This window comes from Thermobia domestica, chromosome 17 (assembly GCF_964235325.1).
Source record: "Thermobia domestica chromosome 17, izTheDome1.hap1.1, whole genome shotgun sequence".
In the NCBI taxonomy this organism is placed as follows: Eukaryota; Metazoa; Arthropoda; class Insecta; order Zygentoma; family Lepismatidae; genus Thermobia; species Thermobia domestica.
This window is the reverse complement of record NC_137470.1, coordinates 113011076-113035250: the sequence shown is the minus strand read 5'-3', so window position 1 is coordinate 113035250 and position 24175 is coordinate 113011076. Positions and strand designations below refer to the sequence as shown.

Below are 24175 nucleotides of genomic sequence, written 5' to 3'. Positions count from 1 at the left end.
TTGTATTTATTATTGAACAGCTACTTTGAACAATTATATACAACAATAGTTAAATTGAATGTCATTGTTGTGATTAGTATCCATGAAATTTTGCATAAAAGTATTAGCACATTTTCTTGTAATCTATTCTTACTAAAATTCAAAATATTTCAGTTTAAAATTTCACACATCAGAAACAGGAGACAATATGGGCCGAGTAGACTTAAAAGTGATTATCTTAGGAAGATATAAAGCAGGCAAAAGCAGTCTTTTCTACAGATATACCATGAGGCGTTTCGTTGATGCTACCTACTACAGCACCATAGGTGGAGAGTTAAAAAGACGTACTTTCGAAGCAAAAGGCAGAAGCGTCATCATGGGAGTTTGGGACACAGCTGGAACAGAACGATACAACGCGTTGTGTCATACATTCTTTACTGGAGCCCACGCTGCCATTGTTTGTTTTGATATTACCTGCAGAAGATCATGGATTAAAGCTAAATATTGGGTGAGTGAACTACAGAAGTTAACTGATGGATGTCGTATTTATTTATGTGGAACAAAGCTTGACTTGGTACAGGAGCAGCTAGCTGAAAGAAGACTAGAAAAGAGCGGAGTACAAAGTTTTGCAGAAGCTGTGGGAGCAAAGTATATGGAAACGTCGAGCAAGACTGGTGAAAATGTGGACGAATTATTTCAGATGGTTTTTGATGACTTCATGGCTGACCCAAATAGTTTGAAAATGATAGATTATAATATCGAACTTGAACAATTCGATAGAAAACAGCTCTCATTCTTCCAAAAACATTGTGGTGTATAAACATTTAACTGAAACATCGGGACGATGTTAAAAGATTAAATTTTAATTATTAATATCCGAAATAAGCTAAATTGTTTACGAAGAATCATTTACATATCTCATTCTTTTAAAATTCAAATTACAGCTTCTGTAATTAAAATTGCTACAAGTTTACTAAAGCTTCATGGTTTGTAAAGTTTATTCACTAGTCACAGACTTTAACAAAATCCATCTCTAAATTGGAAAAAGTGATAATTGATACACTGTAATAAGTGGATTTCTCCCATATTTCTGTAAAATTAATGTTGAAACACAAATCGTATGTGACAACTGAACTTCAGATACAAATAAATCGGAAAGTAATACTGGCTATGTTTTATTATTTGAAAATTTTTACTCCACTGAAAGTGTCAATGTCAGTTTGGCTATTACAACCATTAAATGAACCTGAAATTATAAATTTAGATAATCTTATAATATTTGTAGCTTTGAGATTTGTTATAAGGCAGAAGAAAATAATAGCTTTGATTATATTCATTCAATTTCTTCAATCTACAATTCTTGTTGAACATTTAATAAGAAAAATATTATTATAATAATGAAAGATATGAAAACTTTGATAGTATCCTGTATATTAATCTCTCTCTCTCTTTCTCTGTGTCTATCTATCTATCTATCTATCTATCTATCTATCTATCTATCTATCTATCTATCTATCTATCTATATCTATATATATATATATATATATATATATATATATATATATATATATATATATATATATATATATATATATGTACAGGGTGTTTCGAAACAACACTGACAACGTATATATATTGCAAGAAATGGGGGAAAGGAAAATGTGGGAATAGATTGAATAGATTGATACAGAAAATGGTAGAAAAATGTACAGGAAGTTAAATAACGATTTACGAAGGGAAACAGACAGAACAAGAGAAGAGTTTTACAAAAGAAAATGTGAAAACATAGAAGAATTAGAAAGATTCGGGACATATGAGGAAATGTACAAGAAGGTGAAGCCTATGGAGAAAACAAGCAGAGAAACAGCACGTTTGAGACACAATAAGGAGAAGAACCAAATGATAAAGTGTCTGATGAAAGTAATATTAAATTTCCGAAACTATTACACAAGAATTATTAATCTATATTTGGTGTTTTGGTCAATTTTGTTTTATTAATGGTGAGGATGTTTTCAAAGCTATAGTGAGCAAGATACAAGTAAAGCTTCTTTCACTATACTTCGGAGATCAGAACAAGGGCAAGCGGTAGTATACGTCCATCAACAGAATATGGGAAAAACAGTTAAAAGCACGTCGTGAAAATCACATTAAAATGTATAAGAACACCAAAGAATAACTATCTACAAACAATGCTGTCAAAATTAACTATAATCTAATTTCTTTGATGCCAAACTAGAATGTTCCTTGAAAAGTAATTATGATAAATTCTGTTATTCTCTTTCATTTATAACTAATTTTAATACGTTGGGGTTTTGTGAAGACAATTATTTGTATCTATGAGGTAGAGAATTATTATTATTTTTTTTTTTACTATTTTCACTGGTATCTAAATTATCCCTCTACCTCTGCTATTTCTTTGCTCTATACCGAAACTTATTTTTTCTTTTTTCTTCCCTTCCTTCAAAATTTTTTTAGCTGAGTATGTTTCCGTGCGAGCCACTTGTCTCGTACAACTTGCAAGACTCAAAGTAACTATCTATGTTATTTTATATGTTTGGTAACAAGTACAAAATTCTTTGGTACGATGGATTTTCTTTTCCCAATTACTTCCAGACGGATAGGTGGATTTTGATACAGCCTCTTGCATAACTGAAGGGAAGTTATCTAATTTGGAACAGAAAACGCACTACTGTTATTCTTTATTATGTTCAAAAATTATTGACGAAACAATATTTTTCTGAAGGAACTAATTTTTGAACGTGATTCGCAGAGTTCTTCGAAAATTGAAGTCTTCTACAGGTGTTATCCAATAAGTAAACATAAGTGCAAAATGGAGAAAAAAAATTCCTGAAAAAAATCGTTCAATAATTGTATTTTGTAATATAATCTAATAGTAAAGCTGGAAGATAGTTAGGAATCTTAGAATACTCAAGGTACCTCTACAGAGAATCGTAGTTATATTTTCCATTCTACCTTTTATTCCTTTATTAGCTGTTCTGCGTTCGATTCCCGGTGGGGTCACTCGGTCGAAAAAGTGTAACACGCTTTTTCAGGCCAGCCACCCTGAATGAGGTTATCCTGGGTTTTCCTAATTCACACCAGGCAAATTCCGGGGTGGTGCCTCCCTTATAGGTACCAAGCCGCTTCCTTCCTTCCCTTTCTTCGGATAGTGTGCTAGCCGAGGGACGTCATCCCTCAACTCGTGACGGGCTAAATGGTCTTAGATGTCGAAAGCCCAGAAATCTAAATCCTAAATCTTAATTCCTTTACTAGCTGTAAGCATCCGTTGTTACTGGGTTCTTATTCAGAATTTGGATAAAAAGAGTAAGCACCTATCCTTCCTGGTCTTAATTCAGAACCTAGGAAAGGAGGAATAGTGTCTCTAAAGAATTTTTCCACAAGCATTCCATTGCCGGGTATTTAGCCTACGCTGTTACGTAAGCCCGCATAATCATTAGGCAATGTTAGTTGCATACATATCAGGCGTTCTTAGAAAAAGCGAAAAACGTTCATATGTTTTGGCATACATTTTGAGCCCCCGCAAACCATCCCAAGAGGTGAAAATTGAAGAAAAAACGGCTTTGTACGCGGTTAGATCTGGGTACAAAATTTGGTGAATCTAGGTGAATCTCTTCTATGCGAAAAAAGTGATGGCACACACACACACATCCACACACACAGAGAGAGAGACGGACACACATTATGTTATTATTAGTTGTTTCATTTTATTCGATAATGAAATGCTGTCTATAGCTACGGCGCTACTACTGAACACGAGGACAAACTGCCTAAACTGAAGACTGCTGAAAACTAAAAGTTCTATTGGCTGCCAAAGCGGGTGGTCTCTCTCCTTCACACACAAGAACTCCTCATATTACCGTTTCACTTGGATTCTAGGCACTTGACCAGACTAGCTCTTGAGATAACCTTTCTAAGAAAGACACCTTGAAATAACGAGTTAACAATGTTATCGCAAAACAGAAAACAAGACAAATGGAGTTGATCTTCCAAAAGATAAAAAATAATAAGCTACCATCTTTAGAGTACCCACTTGATGAGTTTTACTTCTCTCTACTGAGTTTTGTAAAGAAATTTCAAAATCCCTGAATGGTGATCAACCCCATCTAGTATTTTGATACTTAAATCTCAGGAACTTGCAGATCCCAAGAATTTAGTGGAAATAATCAAGAACTTATAATTTAGAAAAGAACTTAAGATTATCAATTCGTTAAGTACTTTAATTGCGCCTCATATTTCACTTGTTATGGCCAAGCATCCTTCAAGGAGTAGAAAAAGAAATGAAAATTAGTGTAAGTAAATAAAAAAGTAACACTGAATAATCTGTTATACTGTATAACTAAAATTACAGCTACTTACAATCATAAGACCCTGTGGAAATCGTCCCTTCAATACCTGTTTCAAGGCTTTTATACTAGAGGATGCGAACATATACGACCATCTGATCCAAATCGGTAGAAATGTATTCCGATTAAATAATATTTTTATTGAATATGGAAATTACAGATAACAATCATATTACAATTTCCTCAGTACATAAAATACACACACACACACACACACATATATATATATATATATATATATATATATATGTTTGTGACTATGTTTGTGACTTCGTACCTCTTGAACCACGAGACCGATCTCTATCAAATTTTCAACATAGATGAGATTCGAGCCTGAGATGATTCTTATTATTTCAGTTTGACGGTGCAATTTAGGGAAGGAGGAGATATTTTAAAATGATTCGAAAATGACCAATATTAGTGTCGAATCCATAGTTTTTGGCGTCGCTGAGATGAACAGCGACAATTCTGATGCCGCTTAAATCCAAATTGAGCTCTTTATGTCCAAAATGAAACGTATTCTTTCCATACGAACAACGGGTATTCTGCTAGTATTAAATAAATATATATACAATAGAATGCTAAGTACAAGAACAAACTAAAACAATATACAAATACTAAAACAATACATGCTTTAGAAAAGCTAAAGACATGCAAAATCATATATTAACATGCAGAGATTTCCGATCTATACTACTAATTCCTTGTATTACTTCTTGGAACATAAACATTTAAAATATGAGACAAATATAATTTATCTACTAAAATATGTAACATTTTAAATTTAAATAATTCCCTTCTCTTGGCTAATCTTAATAAATCTAATGTCAGTATAGCTTCCTGAGTCGATTTTCACTCATGTTCCTTAAAATGTTTCTTAAATTTCCATATTAACCAGGCAAGAAATAAATTTTGAATAGAATCTAGATTATTGGAAGAATATTGAGTATATCTGTTCCACACATTTTAATAATTTTCTAGATGATTTCTTACAATTACAAAATATAACAGTGAACATATTTTTGGACTAAACTCAGGTATCTTCATGTTTTACAATCAATACTTTCAATGTGTTTATTGAATAATAATTTATTATCAAAGACAGTACCTAAATCTTTCATGAAGGTAACATTAGTAATGACTGTATCACCAACCTTGTAACATTAAGAATAAAGAGTTCAATGATTTATTAATAGTCCATCAAAATATACAATTAGTTAGGAAAAAACTAATTGATCTAGAAGTTATGTTAGCGATATATGATATAGATGGATTGTCTATCAGAACAATGGCTTGAGTTAAATGAACAAATAATTATTCCAGTTATAGTATGGTTTCTAAATATTGTAGAAATACAATGAAGTGTGGGGGTGTTTGTATATTAATGAAAAACATGCTAAGAAGTTCACGCTCCAAAGTAATTGATAAGACAGAAAACATTTATTGATACTTTGAATATATAGCAATAGTATTACCAAGTAAAACAACTAACCAAATTATTATTGTAGTATATCACCCCTGGTTTCTATTCTTTAAAAAAAATTAAGTGAAGTTATCAATACATATGATACAGTTGTGCTATGCGGTGATTTTAATATAGATACAAAAGAATCAATTACAATGCGCGATACATTCTTCAATGTGTTACCAAGTTTCAACTATCACAATATTTGAACCAACTCATTTCCCTGGATCTTCCTGCAGTTCAATTGGTAAATAATACACATAACAAACCGTGGATTAAAAATAGCATTAGAATTCTGGTATGAAACTAAAAGAACAATTCAATCTTAGCAAACGAGCAAATAATACAAAAAGTCTTGATTACTATAAAAAGTATGAATCCCTGTACAAAAAAGTCATTAATAAAGCCAAAAAGAACTATTACAGTAATATAATTAACAGTGCATACAATAATAGCAAAGAATCGTGGAACATAATAAAGTGTGAATTAAGAAAGGTGAAAGAAAAACACAAAAATATAGAGTTACTTTTAAAAGACAGTAACTTAACAGTAAATGACCCAAAATTGGTTTCCGAGCACTCAAATAATCACTTTTGTATCGTTGTGGAGAAAGCTATTCGTGATATATCTACCATAAGTGGTACAAGTAGACTGCAGTCGCTTAAGTATATTAATAAGTCATTTTCCTTCCCCAACTTCCCCACAAGAGATTATGGAAGCAGTACGTAAATTTGATAATAAAAGGTCTGCAGGAATGGACGACATTCCACAGTTTCATTTGAAGAAGTGTATCCATATTTTTCGCGCCTGTATTAGCGGATATCATTAATGAGTTATTTTGTCAACTCATGCATCAAAACTCAGTCGTCAAACCCTTGTTCAGAAAAGGATGTAGAAAATAAATAGAAAATTACCGTCCCATTTCACTTTCTTCTATTTTTTCAAAACCTGCTGAAAAACTAGTATGTAAGCGACTGCTAAGTTTCGTTAATTAATAAGACTTAATCTCGAAAACGTAACACGGATTTATAAACGGCAAATCCACAGTTAATACCATATATGAACATATCAAAGTAGCTATAACATCTGTTAATCGAAAAGCCAACCACGTAGGCATATATTGTGATCGTTCAAAGGCTTTTGATTGTGTAGATCATGATGTAACTTTTTGTAAATTAGAAAAATATTATATTAGAGGTATTGCTTTATAGTGGTTCAAATCGTACTTGTGTGATCATAAACTAATCGTACAAATTCTTCATATGGACGAAACATCTGAAACTCTTGGCAAAATAAAATCAAATGAACAAATAAATAGAAAAGGTGTTCCACAAGGGTCAGTTCTAGAATTTATACTCTTTCTTCTGTATCTTAATGATTTATTCTTAAATATATAAAAGGGTAATATACTCGTGTTTACTGATGATACAACAGTAATTGTAACTGAAAAAGACAGAGATACCTTGCAAGAAGCCATTGATCTTACAACATCCCAGCTTACGCAATGGTTCTCTGCAAATAATTTAAAACTCAATGCAGATAAAACAAAGTGTGTTTTCTACCTTTTATCTCTCAGAACATAACACCAACTACCGCAGGTAATCATGTATCATAAAGTACGTACATTTACTAATACCGTACAAATTTTAGGTATGTATCTAGATAATAAATTTTCACATCTAGATAATAATTTGCAAGAACACATAGACAAAGTAAGCCAAAACTTAGTCCAGGCTATGTACAAAATACGAACTCTAGTCCCAATACTGAATCTACAATCAATTATGTCCTTGTACTATACCATATTATATTCTCATATTAAATATAGAATTGCCTTCTGTTGGTCTTCGCCACAACTTTAGAATACTGCAAACAACAACAGTGTGTCATAAGAATCATTACAAAATCAACAAAACGTACCAGTTGTAAGAAACTATTTGAATCATTGAATATGATGACAGTTCCATCTTTGTACATATTATTTGAACTTCTCAAAATCACTTGAGATCATTTGGATAATGTTAAAAGAGATGGTGACACCACAACTGTCTTACGCGTGGAAAAGGAAGCTTGTCTACTGTGCATCATGGAATATCTGCATAAGGAAGATCATAAATATTGGGTGTAAAATTGAATAATAAGCTACCTGTGTGTATATAAAAAATACTCATAAAAAGAGTTTCTTTGTCAACTCTGTGCAAGCTGCTATTAAATAACACATTTTATACAGTAGATGAATATCTAAGCAGCTCATTGTACAACTTCCAAATATAATTAAATCTCTATTGTATAATCACATTGTAATTATAATCACATCGTATACAGTAATTAAAAAAAAACAATTAAGTTTATATATAGGCATAACATTACAATCCTTGAAGATCAATACGATGTTTGCACTCGAAACGTCGGATGTAAATATCTTCACCTACTGATAGCCCGACAAGAATTATTATTATTATTATTTAAGGTTTTCAATTAACCTGTAATTTGTTTTCGCTGTCCCTGAAATAATCTCGTATGTTCATACATCAAGGAGAGAAGGGGGAGGTGAAGGGAGGAGGATTACTTTCAGTGTAGATTGTTCCCAGACATGTCCGTGTGCTCCTGATCCATCAATGACATTCTCACCATTGTTACTGTCTAGCAATATTGTGCCATATTTCGTATTACTAACTACACATGATTCACATGGACAGGAAATTTTTCATCTTGGTCATCGCAATTAGCAGGGTCTTTCCAGAAGTGTCCATGGGTTTCCTCGCGGTTCTCCTGTTGTATAGCATATATTCATTCCCTTAACTCTTTTCATATTTCTTTAATTATCCGCCTCCTTTAGCCTAAGAGGCAACACTATGGAATGTTAATTTGTTTCAAATAAATCTGAAAGGATAAGCTATTAACTCTTCCCTTGATATCTACCTTCTTAACACTACCTATCCCTCTTTTTGTTACATATCCAGAATTGTTGTTTTTATGTGTCATCAGCTCCCATACGTTGTAAACAATCTGTTGTTCGCTTAGTGGGAGGGGGAAAATGAAATGAAATTTTTGAGTTTTACGTCCCACGGTTATGCCGGTTAGGCTAAGGGAGACGGTGATTATGAGAAATGAATGAAATGAAGAAAGTGGGAGGAAACGGGAGAACCCCGAGAAAACCCACGCACACGGTGTTTGTCCACCACGAAGTTCACTTGGCGGGAGCAGGGTTTGAACCCGGGACCCCATAGTGGGAGGGGGAGAAAGGGTACATGGTAACTCAGTGTTAGTGTGCACTCATATGACAAGGGTTCCACTTTAGATCTACGACCAAGTGAGTTCGTGATGAAGAACATTGTATCTATTGTTCCTATTTTCGGTTTTTTTTTTAGATACCCCTATTTTCTCGCAAATTCTCATTAGATCAATTCTTCTAAAATCATTACGTATGAATAATGTCTGTCTCCTTAAGCACACAAATCATGATTGTGGCTCATGAACCTGCAGATGTAACAATTTTGCTTAATTTCATTTTATCTACTAAATTCAGTCCCAACTGTAATTCTACAACCAAGCACAACACACCAAAAATCCTTCGCCATCTTGATTTTGTTCAAAACATTGATGGTCTTTCAATGATTTTCTGTTACTTGGTGGTACGTTGTTCTATCTGTCATGAATCGGACCCATCTGTTCTAACAGAATATCCAGGATCCCCAACTTCCTGTGGGGGACTCCCTTGCGCCGCCACTGAACGATTCAGAATCATGCATTTTTGGATAGAGCAGATTACAAGTCTAAGACAATAACATGCCATCCCAGCCTCAGTCTCCACAACCATCTGTATTCCTGTCAACAATTGTCTTCGGAACTTCAAGATTATTTTATGATGTACACTCATGTCCAAAATGATTGTTGCATATCTATAACTGTCTTCTTGTAAGAATATAATTTGATAATGATTTTGGAGGGTACTTTTAATACTGATACTATGTGTATAATCGGAAAATGTATATTTGTGCTAAATTTCATAGAAAAAGAATTATAAATACGAAAATTAGAATGAGCAAAACAAAAATGTTGTTAAATGGACAAGAAAGTTTTATTTTTGTTTTATTGTTATTATTTACTTCTCTTTTGAAATTTGCCACATACATGTCTTTGCCGATTATGCACGTACTAACATTATAAGAAATACCGGGCGAATTCGTTATCAAATTATATTCCTACAACAACATATTTATAGATATGCGACAATAATTTTGGACATGAGTGTACAGTACATTTGAAAAATACCGTACTGTGAGTTTTATCATTTTTTAAATTTTATTTCTGTATTTTATTTTTTTCTTTTTTCAACTTAAACTAGAATAATTGAAAGTACTGTACAGCAATTCATATAGACTATTTAGTTCTGTACCTCACAGTATTGTATTTACTACTGTATGTACAGCATTGCCTTCCATTTTGCAGGAAGTCTGTATTATCAAAGGTTAGTCACATTCACATTATCTCGGATATTTGCGGCTCTACTGAAATAGTTAACAACAATATCAAATAAAAAATAAGAAGTCATAGAGTGCACCTTAAAGGTGTCAACTTGTTTTCCTTTCTGTAACTCCAAGTAGAATTTTTATTTAATATAATTTTTTATTTTTTATTAATAGTTTATATCTTTGAAACATATAGCTAGAAATCGAGTTAGAAATCGACAATGCATTACAGTAGCAATAATACAAAGAATGTTGTAATAAATATAAATTGAAAATTAAATGCATAATAATCTAAAACTAGATCAACAGCAAAACCTAACTATTACTCCGTATTGCTTCGTGTTGAAATTATCTCAATAAATTTCTACAAGTATTCTATCCAAAACCAGTAATTACGTTATCAAAAGCAAATATATTTGGCGACGATACGATTACGAAAGTTACATGCTTCAGTTTAGTGAGTTGCTACCAAATAGCGTAATAAATACTAATATCCAAATGAATTCTTCTTTCTGAATACCACTCATTTTGTACTTCTTGTGAACTTCTTGTATACAATAAAATACACATTCTGACCAAAGTATATGTTTACTAATAAATAATAGCGTTACAGTTTTGGCAAATTAACTTTGCCTTCATCAGACACAATATGAATTACAATTTCTAAGATTACAGCTTATATACTTCTTAAAATGAGAAGAGATCATATCTATGAACCAATCAGATTCATCCTTTCATTTTTGAAAAATTTTAATTAATTACATATGGAACTTTTAATGATCTAACTTTCACTTGAGAGCTAAACTTTTAATTGGTACAGCTTTGTATTCTAAATGATAACTTTCACTTTTGAGAAACATAAACTTTTAATTGGCTATCTGCTATTCAATACACCTGTTTCTACCTCTTCTTTCTTCTCTGCTTTATCCAATATCTTTCTCCATACATCATGTATATTTAGTCCATACTCCAGTTCATAAGTTCCTCACTTTCTTCCTTCCGTATCCATTCAGCCTCTTTCCATTTTCTTACAATGCTTCTTCTCTCCCTTTGCAGCCCCTCTACGCCTTCCCAGTCTATTTCATGTCCTGTCTTCTTCACATGTTTATATATAGCATTATTAACTCTCTTCGATCTCACATTGTCCTTGTGCTGTTTAATCCTTTCCTCTAACTTCTTTCCTGTTTCTCCTCTATAACTCATAGCACATTCTTTGCATTTAATTCTACATACAATCCCTTCATCGCTTAGTTGAATCTCTGTTACTTTCCCTTTCCTCCTTTCCAATTCTTCTTTTATTTTCTTCCTCACACTTCTATGGGAGTAAAGTATCGATGTTGGGAATCACTATTTAAAAGAAAAAAGTGGTAAGGCGAACTGTACATAGGTTTCCTTGTAACTTTTGATTTATTTTGTATTCATTTTTTAAATCTTTGTATGTATTATATGTATGTTAGGAAGGAATTGAAGTAACAGGTTCGATGAAAGTTTACTTATTAGTTAATTATTCATTCTTCGCTTGATATTTCTTAAAAATATCAGCGTAGGAAGTACATTATACAGCAAAAATTCAATCGGCCTGATAGAATCTCCTGTTAGTTCAGAAAGGTATTGGATATGTTCGCTGATGTGCTTTTAGAAAATGATGACACTTTTCGATTGACTGTTTTTTTTTTTTTTAAATTGTAAATATCGTCTAAAATTTTACTTGAACATCTAGAATTTGACCTCTGTATATTAGATAATTTTGCTTTCCTGAAGAGTAGAACTGGTTTCATACAACTAAAGCATTATATCGATCTTAAAAGTCGGAGGAAAACTACTAAAGTAATTAACACTTTTCTATTTTATTTTTTATTTAATTTTATTATTTTTTAAATATTCCTTTATTATTTTATTTACTTTATCGTCTGCCCGGCCAACTCCATGGCTTAAGAGGTCCGAAGATTTAAAACCGAGAAATGAAAGCTCACCAATTTATTTTATGGTGTTCAATCCTATTCAATCACCTCAAACATGTTCTAACCCATCCTTTAAATTTCCATAAACTTCGCAGTCTTTAAAGATTCCTCAACGAAATCTAGACATGCTTCGAATATTTCCGTTGCAAGAGACATGTTCTTCCCATGTTAGAAATTCTTATAGAACTAGCTTCATAATACTCGATGAATGTTACAAATCATGGAGTTCTCTTTCTGTATTCCCGCGTTTGTATAGCTCTAAATATTTTTACCAGTGCTTTTTATTTAATTTTGTCTTAAAAGAAACTCTTAGACTGTTTTTATTCGTGACTAGTTTTCACCCAGCTTTCATACTCATGGAGGTTTTTTTTTTTTTTCGCAATGATTTTCATATCCATCATACATTTGCAAGCCGTAGAAGTTAAGCTAATGCCTCCTTATATGGACAGTGAGACAGTATATTGGTGGTCGTTGGAATGTGACATGGTTGTCAGGCTGCAATTTATGGTTGGAAAGTAGGGTACAATGATAAATGAATATTCTAAGTTGTTGTTTGACTGATATATATAGATATATATCAGGGCGCAAAATTTCCGGTCGCCAGGTCGCCATTGGCAGGAATGTGCAGCAGGAATGATTTCTGCCTAAACTCATAGGGCTGCGCAGTTTATGTTTCACACAAAAATAATTGTCACTGAGTGGGAGAAAACACGGAGTGTGAAGTCTTCACAACGGACATAGAAGGCAAAGTCTTCACAACGTTGTAATTCGCCCCTCCTTTCCCACCCTCAATTGAAATGGTCACATTTTGTGCAGTTTTACCTGTGAGTACTGCTTCATGTGAGAGAGGCTTCAGTAGTCTCAACAGAGTTAACACTGCCTACAGCAATCCACTTAGGACTGACACACTGGATGATTTGCTCACAATTTCCATCAGGGGCCCTTCACTTACGGACTTTGATCCGAAAACTGCAATCGACAACTGGTACTTCTGCGCAGAGACAGAGAGTTACACAAACGTTAAATCTTAAGGTAAGATATATTTTTTAACATGTATATGAGTTGTCCAATTCAAATTGATTATCCTGAATTTAATTGTCTGGTTTTGAAATTTTATGCCCTGATGTAATCTCCTTCTTTGTCAAAGCAAAGGCCGGGGGGAAAGGGGGCTCTTATAATTTGTATGTGAGAGATATTGGCGACCATGATTTTTTAATTGGCGAGTGCGTCTGACTTTGAAATCAACAGAGGTTAGTCAACAGAGGTTTATGCAAAAGTGAAATCATGAAAGATCAATATATGGATAAAGTAAATAGATGCACAATTAGGATTGTAGTTCTGAAAAGGGTTTTGCTGTTCACAGATTGACATTCATTCATTCATTCATTCATTGTTTATTCATCCATGTCGTACATTATTGGTCAGAGACCAGTACATAGGACTTGTCAAATAATAAGAAGACATTTCAATATAATTGATTTACATTATTTTACAAACTATCACCCAAGTATTCATTAATATGATAATACATTTTGTTACACAAAAAATTAAATAGTTCATTTTTGAAATTTCGTATGTTTTTGATATTGGCATTTTTGACAGATGTTCGATTGGCAGATATGCGTACCGTGCTATAATAGGATCTTGTTCCAAAAGTTTATGAATAAGAGTATCAGCGGTAGTGATTCGGTTGACTATGTAGTGAGAGTGGAGACGAAGAAGATTAAGAATAACGATAAACCTCCAGGATAGAAGTTCGTTGTGGCAGAGAATACGGAACCCGAAGTGCGTAGCGTTCTAGTACTTCTAAGAGTTGAGAACTTTTTTTTTTCTTAAGTGCAGTTTCATTCCCATCCTAAGATAGGCGGGCCGCAGAAGGTTAAACCTTCCCTCTCGGGCCAGTGACATCAAATTAATAGTAAATAAGGAATTTGGAATGGGTTCAGAATTTGTTATATTTATTTATTTATTCATGCTTGTTATTCAGACATAATTATGTTATGAGAGCATATGATATGAATGATGGAGTGAAGTGCAGTAAACAAAACACAAGGATATGTGTTAGTTTGAACGAGGGCGTTAATATTCTGCTCCGGGGCTACTCACAGAAGGTGTAGACAATTAGAGCCCGGTTAAAGTAAACGAAGGAGTGCAGTATTGAAATCATGCGTTATAGATATATGGATAATAGTTATAAATGCATATTCACGAAGAAATTAAATGTCGACTAAAAGCAGGGAATTCGTGTTACTATTCGGTTCAAAATCTCTTGTCGTCGCGAATTCTGTCGAGGAATTTGAAGCTTAAAATATATAAAACGATAATCATGCCTGTTGTTCTATATGGTTGCGAAACATGGTCACTTACTCTGAGGGAAGAACATAGACTGAAAGTATTTGAGAACAAGATCCTGAGAAGAATATTCGGACCCAAGAGGAACGAGAATGGGGAATGGCGGAAACTTCATAACGAGGAACTACATAGTTTATACGGTTTACCCAACATTGTTAGGGTCGTCAAGTCTAGGAGGCTTAGGTGGGCAGGCCATGTAGCTAGAATGGAAGAAAGTAGAAACGCTTTCAAAGTCTTGACTGGAAGACCCATAGGAAAACGACCATTAGGAAGACCTAGGCGCAGATGGGAGGATAATATTAAGATGGATCTCGTAGAGATAGGAATACAAAGTAGAAACTGGATGCAGTTAGCTAAGGATAGAAGTCAGTGGAGAGCTTTTGTGAACGCGGCACTGAACCTCCGGGTTCCATAGGCCATAGAGTTAGTTAGTTTAGTTAGTTAGTTATAAATGCAACGGTGAGGGTTATAGAAGTCTGACACTGTTCACATTCACGAATTGCAAGTTGATGGTGGACTGGCGAATAAGCGTAACGTGGAAAGAACTTTAATTCAGTTTCATTATTTAATTGACATCGTTATCGATGCTTTTCTGTGATTTTAATGTAATCGTAAAACCTTCTGTGTTCACTGCAGGACATTTACCGCAAATTGAGATGTTAACCATGTATTTCATTTCCCTGTCATTTCTTCGTCTTGGTATAGAAATTTACTCAATTTTAACATTAGTTGCAATGATAGAAGTATTTCTGTAGAATAGGACTCCATCTATTACCACTAATACATATATTAATATACAGGGTGCAAGGTAACTTCACCGAAACATTTCGGGAGATCATTTCTTATATCAAGTGAAAGAAAAAAGTTCTAATGAACCTGAGTCAATAATCGTCTCCTTTCAGAGTTATAAACTGTCGAAATTGCAAAATGACATTAATACGCTCAAGCTGGAAAACTATGGGATCTATCGCAAGCGGTTCAATGAATTACACAGAAACTAGTACACACTCTATCCAAATATAGAACTAAGTTTTAATATATTTCTGCATGCTCCGAAGTCTGAAACGAGGTCGAGCAATAGCAGTGCTCTGTACTGTAAGAAAGCACGTACTGACATCCAATATACATCCCTTTATGAAGAATAAGATCTTACTATAATAATATTGAAGGAAAGTGTGAAGTGATAGATGTATTCAAAATGTCTGAAAGAGTGTTTAGAAATACAATTTGTAACCTGATAAGCTGAATTAGTGAAACAGTAAAAATTTCTGTATTTTTTCTGTACAAAATAATGTCGTTTATCATATATACAAACAAACACTGCAAATGTGTAGAATGCCTGTTGTGTTGTTACAGTAAATACGTAAATAAATAAATAAATAAATAAGTTATATTCAGTACCTACCCGTGCTGGAATGATATATTTTTTTCTTTTTTGGAAACTATATTAATAAAGGGAAAGAAAATGACTCTTTAAAAAATTCACCCCTAGAGATTTTGTTTGCAATACACAAAAGGGGAGGAAAAATCAATCCAGTTAAAAAGAATATATTTAAATTTGACATATAAAATAATGAATTTTCTCCAATATTCTCACCTGCTTCTACGGACTTGATGAAGTGCTATACTTGAAAAGTCTGCGTGTGTCCTTAATCCTAACGACTATCTCTAAAATTGAAACACTGACAATAAAGAGACTAGCAAACCCACACGTCCTGCGCAAGACACTATTGTTATCTGAATGATTGAATATGATACAAAATTAAAAATATTTATGGCTACCAAAGTAGTTTTAATAACTCGTTAATAATATCTTTAATTAAGAATTTCTAGAGAATTACTCGAATTTAAGACGTCCTCGAATCTAAGACGCACCCCGATTTCGCTAAGTTAAATTAAGGAAAAATAGTAATATGTTCGTTTTTACTATTACTAAAGCGCTCTTTGATATTGGTCATTTTCAGCGATTTTTATATATCCCTCTCCTCTCCCCATGTTGCGGGGCACGGCATCGGAAGTATCATTGTTCATCTCAGCGGCCCCAAAAACAGAAGTGTCACTGTTCATCTCAGCGACACCAAAAGCTATAGATTTGACACTAATATCGATCATTTTCGATCATTTTCAAGTGTCTCTCCCCCTCCTTTCAAATGTCTCTCCTCCTCCCTTAAAGTGATATGACAAAAACTATCTCAGATTCGAACTTCATCTAGGTTGATGAAAATTTGATCGAGATCGGTTAGGTGGTTGAAACTTTGATTATCTCCTTCTCCCCCTCCCCTACGTTGCATCGTCAAAGTTAAATAATAAAAATTATACCAGGTCCGAATGTCATATATGTTGAAAATTTGATCGAGATCAGTTAAATAATAAAAATTATCCAAGGCCCGAATATCATTTTTTTTTTTTTTTACATATATATGTCACCTTCCCCTCTCCTACATTGTGCCGTCAAAGTTAAATGCAAAACATTCCAGGTCCAAACCTTATCTATGTTGAAAGTTTGATCGAGATCGATCGAGTGGTTCAAGAGTTATTAAGTTTTATTTATTTTTTTTTTATAATTACCCCTTTTCCCCCTCTCCCTAAGTTTTACCTTCAAAGTGAATAGCTAAAAACACTCCTAGGCCAGTGCTGAGTCTACTTCAAATATTTGATCAAGATCAGTAGGGTGGTTCAAGAGATTAAGAGTCACAAACATAGTCACTTTCAATTTGGATCTGTTTTTTTTTTTTTTTTTTTTTTTTTTTTTGTGTGTGTGTGTGTGTGTGTCTTTTTGTTTTTGTCTTTTTTTTTTGTTCACACACACTGCTATTAATATATAGATTAATTTCTTAACAATGGTAACGCTAATAATTACTGTTATTAATAGTTACATGGTTAAAATGAACAGTTCTAAAAGATAGCACATCTAGACGAAACTACTCGTAATGGGTTATCTGTAAAGCTAAAATTTTAAAATGAAGAAATAATAGCTAAAATATTGGAAAATACCATTGCTATTATTATGATGATGAATAAATATTCCGTCTACTTATCTCTTGGTAGCTCAGGATTCCGACGATTGCCAATCGTTGAATTCACTTTTGCTCTGGAACGCATGTAGGGGTAAAAGTTTTTATTTATTTATTTATTATTAGTTTTTATCGTACAAAGTTAGAAACACTGAGACTATACTGTTATATGAGGAACAAATACAATGTAAGAGAAATGCTTTATATATATATATATATATATATAGGACATGTGAAGATTTGTTAAAGAGAGTATTTGTTCCCTTCTAAATATCGATCCTTGATGAAACCTGTTTTCATTGACATGGATTCTTATGGAATACCTCGTGTCCAATTGGTTAGCGTACGCAACTTCGGATCGGGAAACTAAGGTTTGATTCCTGGTGGGAGCTCATTTGGTTCGGATCCCACGTTAACATGAGGATTCACGTCTTATACAGCCTCGCTGCTGTACGAGACTCTAAGCCTAAAGTCAACCAACCAATTTGACATAGAACAAAAGTTGAACATTAAGTTTTGGTGTAAATTAGGGAAATCAGCAACAGAGATTTACGAGAGACCACGAGATTGTTTACCGTGAGAGTGCCCTATCTTCTGCTCTTGTGTCTAAATGGTATGTCAGACTTCGAGATGTACGTGAAGATGTTTTCGATGACTCCAGAAGTGGACATCTATCAAACATCCATTCACAGGATAATGTGGAGCCTGTTCGCAAGCTGCTGCAATCAGAGTGTCATATGATCGTCCTCATGAAGGAGGATGTGCTGCTCATCAACCATGGACGAGAGAGGGCATTCTTCTGATCATCTCGTAAGTTTCTGTTCAGGACATTGTTCTGATCGTCTCGTAAATTTCTGTTGAGGGTACTGCTGTGATCATCTCCAAAGTTTCTGTTGAGGGCATTGTTCTGATCATCTCGTAAGTTTCTGTTCAGAGCATTTTCTGATCATCTCGTAAGTTTGAGTTGCTGATTTTCTTAATTTAGAGCAAAACTTAATGTTCACCCTTTATTCTATAACAATGAGAACAACATGTCTTCAAAGTATGAAGCCTAGAATTGCACAGATGCTTTCTTTAGCCAATCTTCACATGTTCCCTAAAAGAAGAATCACATACCATTAATCTCACACGATAAACAATATTTTGCCATTTATCAATTACAAAGTACTAGCAGCACTCCTGAGCTTTATTGTCAAATCTTGTATTTCACGTGAACAATCATGACTACGTGACATATTAATAATTTATTGTTTATATTCTAATGTTCATTAAAGAAGGGTGGAAGTCAGCCATAACACTTCTTATTTAATGAGTCATTTCGTTTATCTTGCAATTATTTAAGTTTATTTTTTGTCTTTTATGACAATACTAACATTTTTGTTTTCAATATTCTTTAATAATACTGTTGTTATATTGGGGAGCGTACTATGTGTCTGTACTTCTAGAATTTGAAATACTATTAATAGTGTACAAAAGTAGCATTGAACCAGTGTACAAGCGCCCTAATTAAGTAAAGTGAATAATCTACTGACTGAGGTAATACAAATTAAATAATAATGGGAATTGGATAAACCAAAAATCCCTTTATTTGCATTGTTTTTCATCCTTGTCTAAGGGAAATGGAAGTTCCAGATTTTCCACACTGTTCAACATACCCGGTATTCAAAGATGATAGGGCTTCGGATTTCCAGAAGTCCCATCTTCCGGTTCCGGGTAGTGTAACTCACAACATTAATTCAAATATTTGTATTTGTGTTTGAGAAAAATGCTTACATAAGCAGATGCTTGTGTGTGAGCCATTTTCTTTAAATTTGCTGATTAATGCATACATTTAAGTTGTATGTTACTTCTGTAATATTGTTTCAATTCGTTCATTTCTCATATTTTCTACCCATTGTGAAATTAAACGTTTGTAGATTTTCATATGACTCTTGTCTTGTATTCGAATCGGTAATTTATTGTAAGCTTGTGTTGCTATATAATGAGTCTGATATTGTATTATAGATCTAGGTGTTCTTATTGTAGATAAATGTTTTTGTGTTACACTTCTAGTTGAATGTACATGATTAATTGCTTACAATTCATTTATATTATTTCTCAGGTAAATTAAAATGGATTTCATGTACAATTTATTAATAAATAAAACTGAAAATTCTTTATATAGAGTTTCTAAGTTTACTCATTCACCTAGTCGTTTCTTAGACATTCTCAAAATATTATTTTGCTGTACAATTATTGGTTTTAAGTGTGCAGAATAAGCAACGTCCCCAACTTAGTATACCTTAATTTAATATGTTATATACTACAGCATGGTACACCATGCGCAATATTTTCAAATTAACAATATTTTTTCGGTCGGAAAAATTTATATGACAATTTTCTTAAAATTTTAGTAAGGTATTGAATATGGAAATTCCACTTTAAATGTTTATCAATGTTTATTCCTAATAAGATTTTTATATTGACACCTTACAGTACTTTCACAATAATGCAATTTTAATAATTTATTCGTTGGCTGTCGAATAAAAGTAGGTGAGAATATCAAGTACGTAGTTTCATCAGCATCTAGTACTAACAGATAATTAATGAGCCATGACCACATTTTCCTCAGCTCTAATTCGACTTTTAAGAATGTTTCATCCCATGTCTTGCCAGTAACAGTAAGGGAAGTATCATCAGCGAGAGATTGTGTATGCCTCTCATTTCTAGGTTACATAAATCATTAATGTATACTAAAATAGAACTGGCTCTAAGACTGTTTCTCGTGGCACCCCTACTGTATAGTTTTATATTCACTTCGAAAGTTTCCAATTTGGACAGTCTGTTTACTGTTACTTAAATAGCTACTAAAACAAGATAACGTTATTCCTTGTATTCCACATCTCTCAAGTTTGTATAGCAGAATTGTGTAATATTGTGTTACATCCTTTAGTTAGGTCTAAAAGTACTGTATTTACATTTTTGTTATTATCCCTATTTTTACTAATAAGTTATGTAGATTTATATATAGTATCATATGTATTTCTACCACTTCAGGAACCATACTGATTCGTTGAAAAACATTTTTTGTTCCATAAAAGCAACTGTTCTATGTTTATACTATTTTCCAATAGTTTGGCACAATTACTGAGTATTAAAATTCATCTGTAGTTATTTACTCAATTTTTGACTTTTATATATACAGCATGAGGCAGCTAAAAGTACCACCTGAAATAGCGAAGAAACTAGAAACATTAGAGACGTAAGGTTTGCGAGAAACAATAACAGCATTAGAGGCTCGTAAAATGGAGGTATGGGGTGATTCGAAAAAGAGCAACAAATGGAGCATCTGGAGCAAAGTTATATTTTGTTAAATGGAACGATATACATTAACATGCATAATATAAAAGAGCACATGCAGAGAAACACAACATCGTTGGTTCCATGTGTGTACTGCACATAAGAACGAAGATATGGCCATGTAAATAGGTGTAAACAAAATAACAAGGGCCCACTTGGCTGTGAGTACCACGGCATGTAAGACGTCTCAGGTGCCTGACAGAACTGTCTGACGCAGAGCAAGTTTTGATTGCAGAGCCACGAGATCGTGTTAGTTCATAGCAGGCAGTGGTAGTGGTAAGAGCGAAGATTATGGTGCTTACGAACATAGAAAAGGCGGACATGATCCTGATTTATGGGGAATGCCTCAGAAGCCAACCGTGTGTATGCAGAGAGATATCTGGCTCGTTCCCCAGATTTGACACCATTAGACTTCTTTCTGTGGGGAACGCTGAAGGACATTGTCTACCGGGATGTGCTAACAACATCAGAGGATATGCAACACCACATTACTGCCGCATGTAGGGACATTCCCACTGCGATCCAACATTATGTGCAACGATCTTTGCGTGGGCACTTTGATGCCTGTATCGCAGCTGACGGCCACCATTTTGAACATACACTTTGACAAGTTTTCGCTTATTACACAGTGGTTCTGCCACATACTGTAATGGCCATTGGCATTATGCTGTAACACTATCACATAAATGGTGCTGACGATTTCTCCTCTATTTTTTCTTCCCTGTTATCACGCCCTTTCTTCATCTTGCTCGATTTGTTTTGTCATGCCGTGGTACTGACGGTCAAGTGGGCCACTTGTTATTTTGTTTACACCTATTTACATGACCATATCTTCGTTCTTATGTGCAGTACACACATGGGACCAACGGCGTTTTGTTTCTCTGGGCGTGTTCTTTTATATTATCCATTTTAATGTATATCGTTCCATTTAACAAAATATAACTTTGCTCCAGATGCCCCATTTGTCGCTCTTTTTCGAACCACCCCATACCTCCATTTTACGAGCACCTATTGCTATTATTGTTTCTCGCAAACCTTACATAGCTAGTGTTTCTAGTTTCCTCGCTATTTCAGGTGGTACTTTTAGCTGCCTCAAGCTGTATATACAGGGATTTAACAAAAAAAAAAAAAAAAAAATCTAAAAAAAAAAAATCTGGCAAAAGTGTGAAAATCATACCTAGTATGGTGTGGGGCCTTCTTTTGCGTCCAAAACAGCTTGGATCCGACGTGGAATGGACGTATACAGCTCCTGAATCGTGGTGTGTGGAATTTCGTACCAAGGTTCCTCCAAAACATGCTCCAGTTCCGTAAGGGATGCTGGTGGAGGGTAATGAGACCGAACACACCTTTCTAACTCAGACCACAATGGCTCAATGATGTTCAGATCTGGTGATTGTGGGACCCAGGGGATGTGTAATAGCTCCTGGTCATGCTCCTCAAACCATGATTTCACCGTTTTTGCAGCGTGACAGGGTGCCAGATCATCTTGGTAGATGCCATCACCATCAGGGAATAATATTTGGGCCATGAGTAGAACCTGGTCCCCCAAAATGGCCTCATACGCCTTAGCATTCATCATTCCATGCAGGGCTATGATGGGACCTGCAGAAAACCACGATATCACTGCTCATACTGTAACAAAACCACCCCCATGCTTTATAGTTGGGAGCAGACAGTCTGTATCATAGTCCTAACGGTGTTCTCCATACGTAAACACGACCGGTTGTTGGAAACAAGGTAAAGGTCGATTCATCGGACCACATTACGTGTTCCCACTGCTCATGAGTCCACGCCTTGTGGTCCTTGCACCACTGGATACTCCTCTTCGCATTTACTGCTGTGACCAGGGGTTTGGCGATAGCGGCCCTGCCATGAATTTTCATTTTATGAAGTTCCCATGGCACTGTTTTCGATGAAACCGGGTTCTGTAGACCGGAATTGAGTTCAGACGTAATTTTCATTGCAGTGGTCTTCTTCTAACTGCTACAATTCGTTTTAATGCCCTCCGGTCCCTATCTGACAGGATTGTCTTTCGACCACTGTTGTGCTTTGCAGACGTCGTTTGCCCATGAATTGTGTATGCCCTCGTGACATTGGACACAGTGCCTTTCGATACCCCCACAATGTTCACCACTGCTGCCACTGAAGCTCCAACCAGACGGGCACCAACGATCATGCCTCTTTGGAAGTCTGTCAGGTCGCCCATTTTACCGCATCACTTTCACACCACGACACTCACAGGCGAACTGGTTACTGCTGACGGAAGAGGAACGTCCAAATGACACATTGAAAACAAAAAACGATCGGCAACCGCAACACGTGTTGTACCGTAGAGGGCCAAACTTATGTGTCCTGTATGAAGTGTTTTTAGATTTTTTTTTGTCTACCCCGTATATACCAAGCGAGTCAAAAGTCCCTTGCCATAGGCCAACTCGGTAACCACTGAAGATATGAAAAATGATAAGAGAGCATTTTGATTGCTAAGTGTAGGTTGTCAATCTAAAATGGTGGAATTTTCGTAATCGGGCCAACCGTTTAAGCTCGACACTGGTATAGCACCCAATAGTAAAGAGAAATGCAACGTTATCATGTCAATGGAGGACAAGATAGAATAAAATAATCTGGAGCGTGAAATACCCTGGGCCAAGGAGAACAGAAATCTAGCAAATTAAAGCCAAAGGAGCAGACCTATTTGCAGGGCCTACGACAGTGGCATCAGCACCACAAGGGTCTGACAGGTTTACTGTGAGAGATAAGCGTGCTGAAGCCAATATCCCAACTGAAGTCGCCTGTTTCTATGGCCGGATCCTATGCTTGATTTATTGATTAAGGTATGTGTGGAAGGAAAGGGCTAAGGGAATGGTTCGGGACGCAAACGCCAAGGTCACAGCGGCTCTGTTAGGTAGGATGAGGAGTGGGGAAGGCAGCAGCCCTGGGCAGTGTAGAGAGGGTAGCATCCCGGCATTCGTCTTGTGGGACTGCGGAAAACCATGGAAAACCGCAGTCGGGATGACTGGATCGTGTTATTCCTTGTGTCCATGTAATCGTCTATCACTAGTGTTTGCTTGTGTATATTTCTTTTCTATATGGTTATTATTATTATTATTATTATTATTATTATTATTATTATTATTATTATTATTATTATTATTATTATTATTATTAATAATAATAATAATAATAATAATAATAATAATAATAATAATAATAATAGTAGTAGTAGTAGTA

At 34.5% G+C, this 24175-nt stretch overlaps 1 pseudogene; it reads left to right on the top strand.

The window, feature by feature from the left end:
• The first annotated feature begins 187 nt into the window (after positions 1 to 187).
• On the top strand, positions 188 to 799 carry LOC145674130 (ras-related protein Rab-24 pseudogene; annotated as a pseudogene).
• Positions 800 to 24175: the final 23376 nt, after the last annotated feature.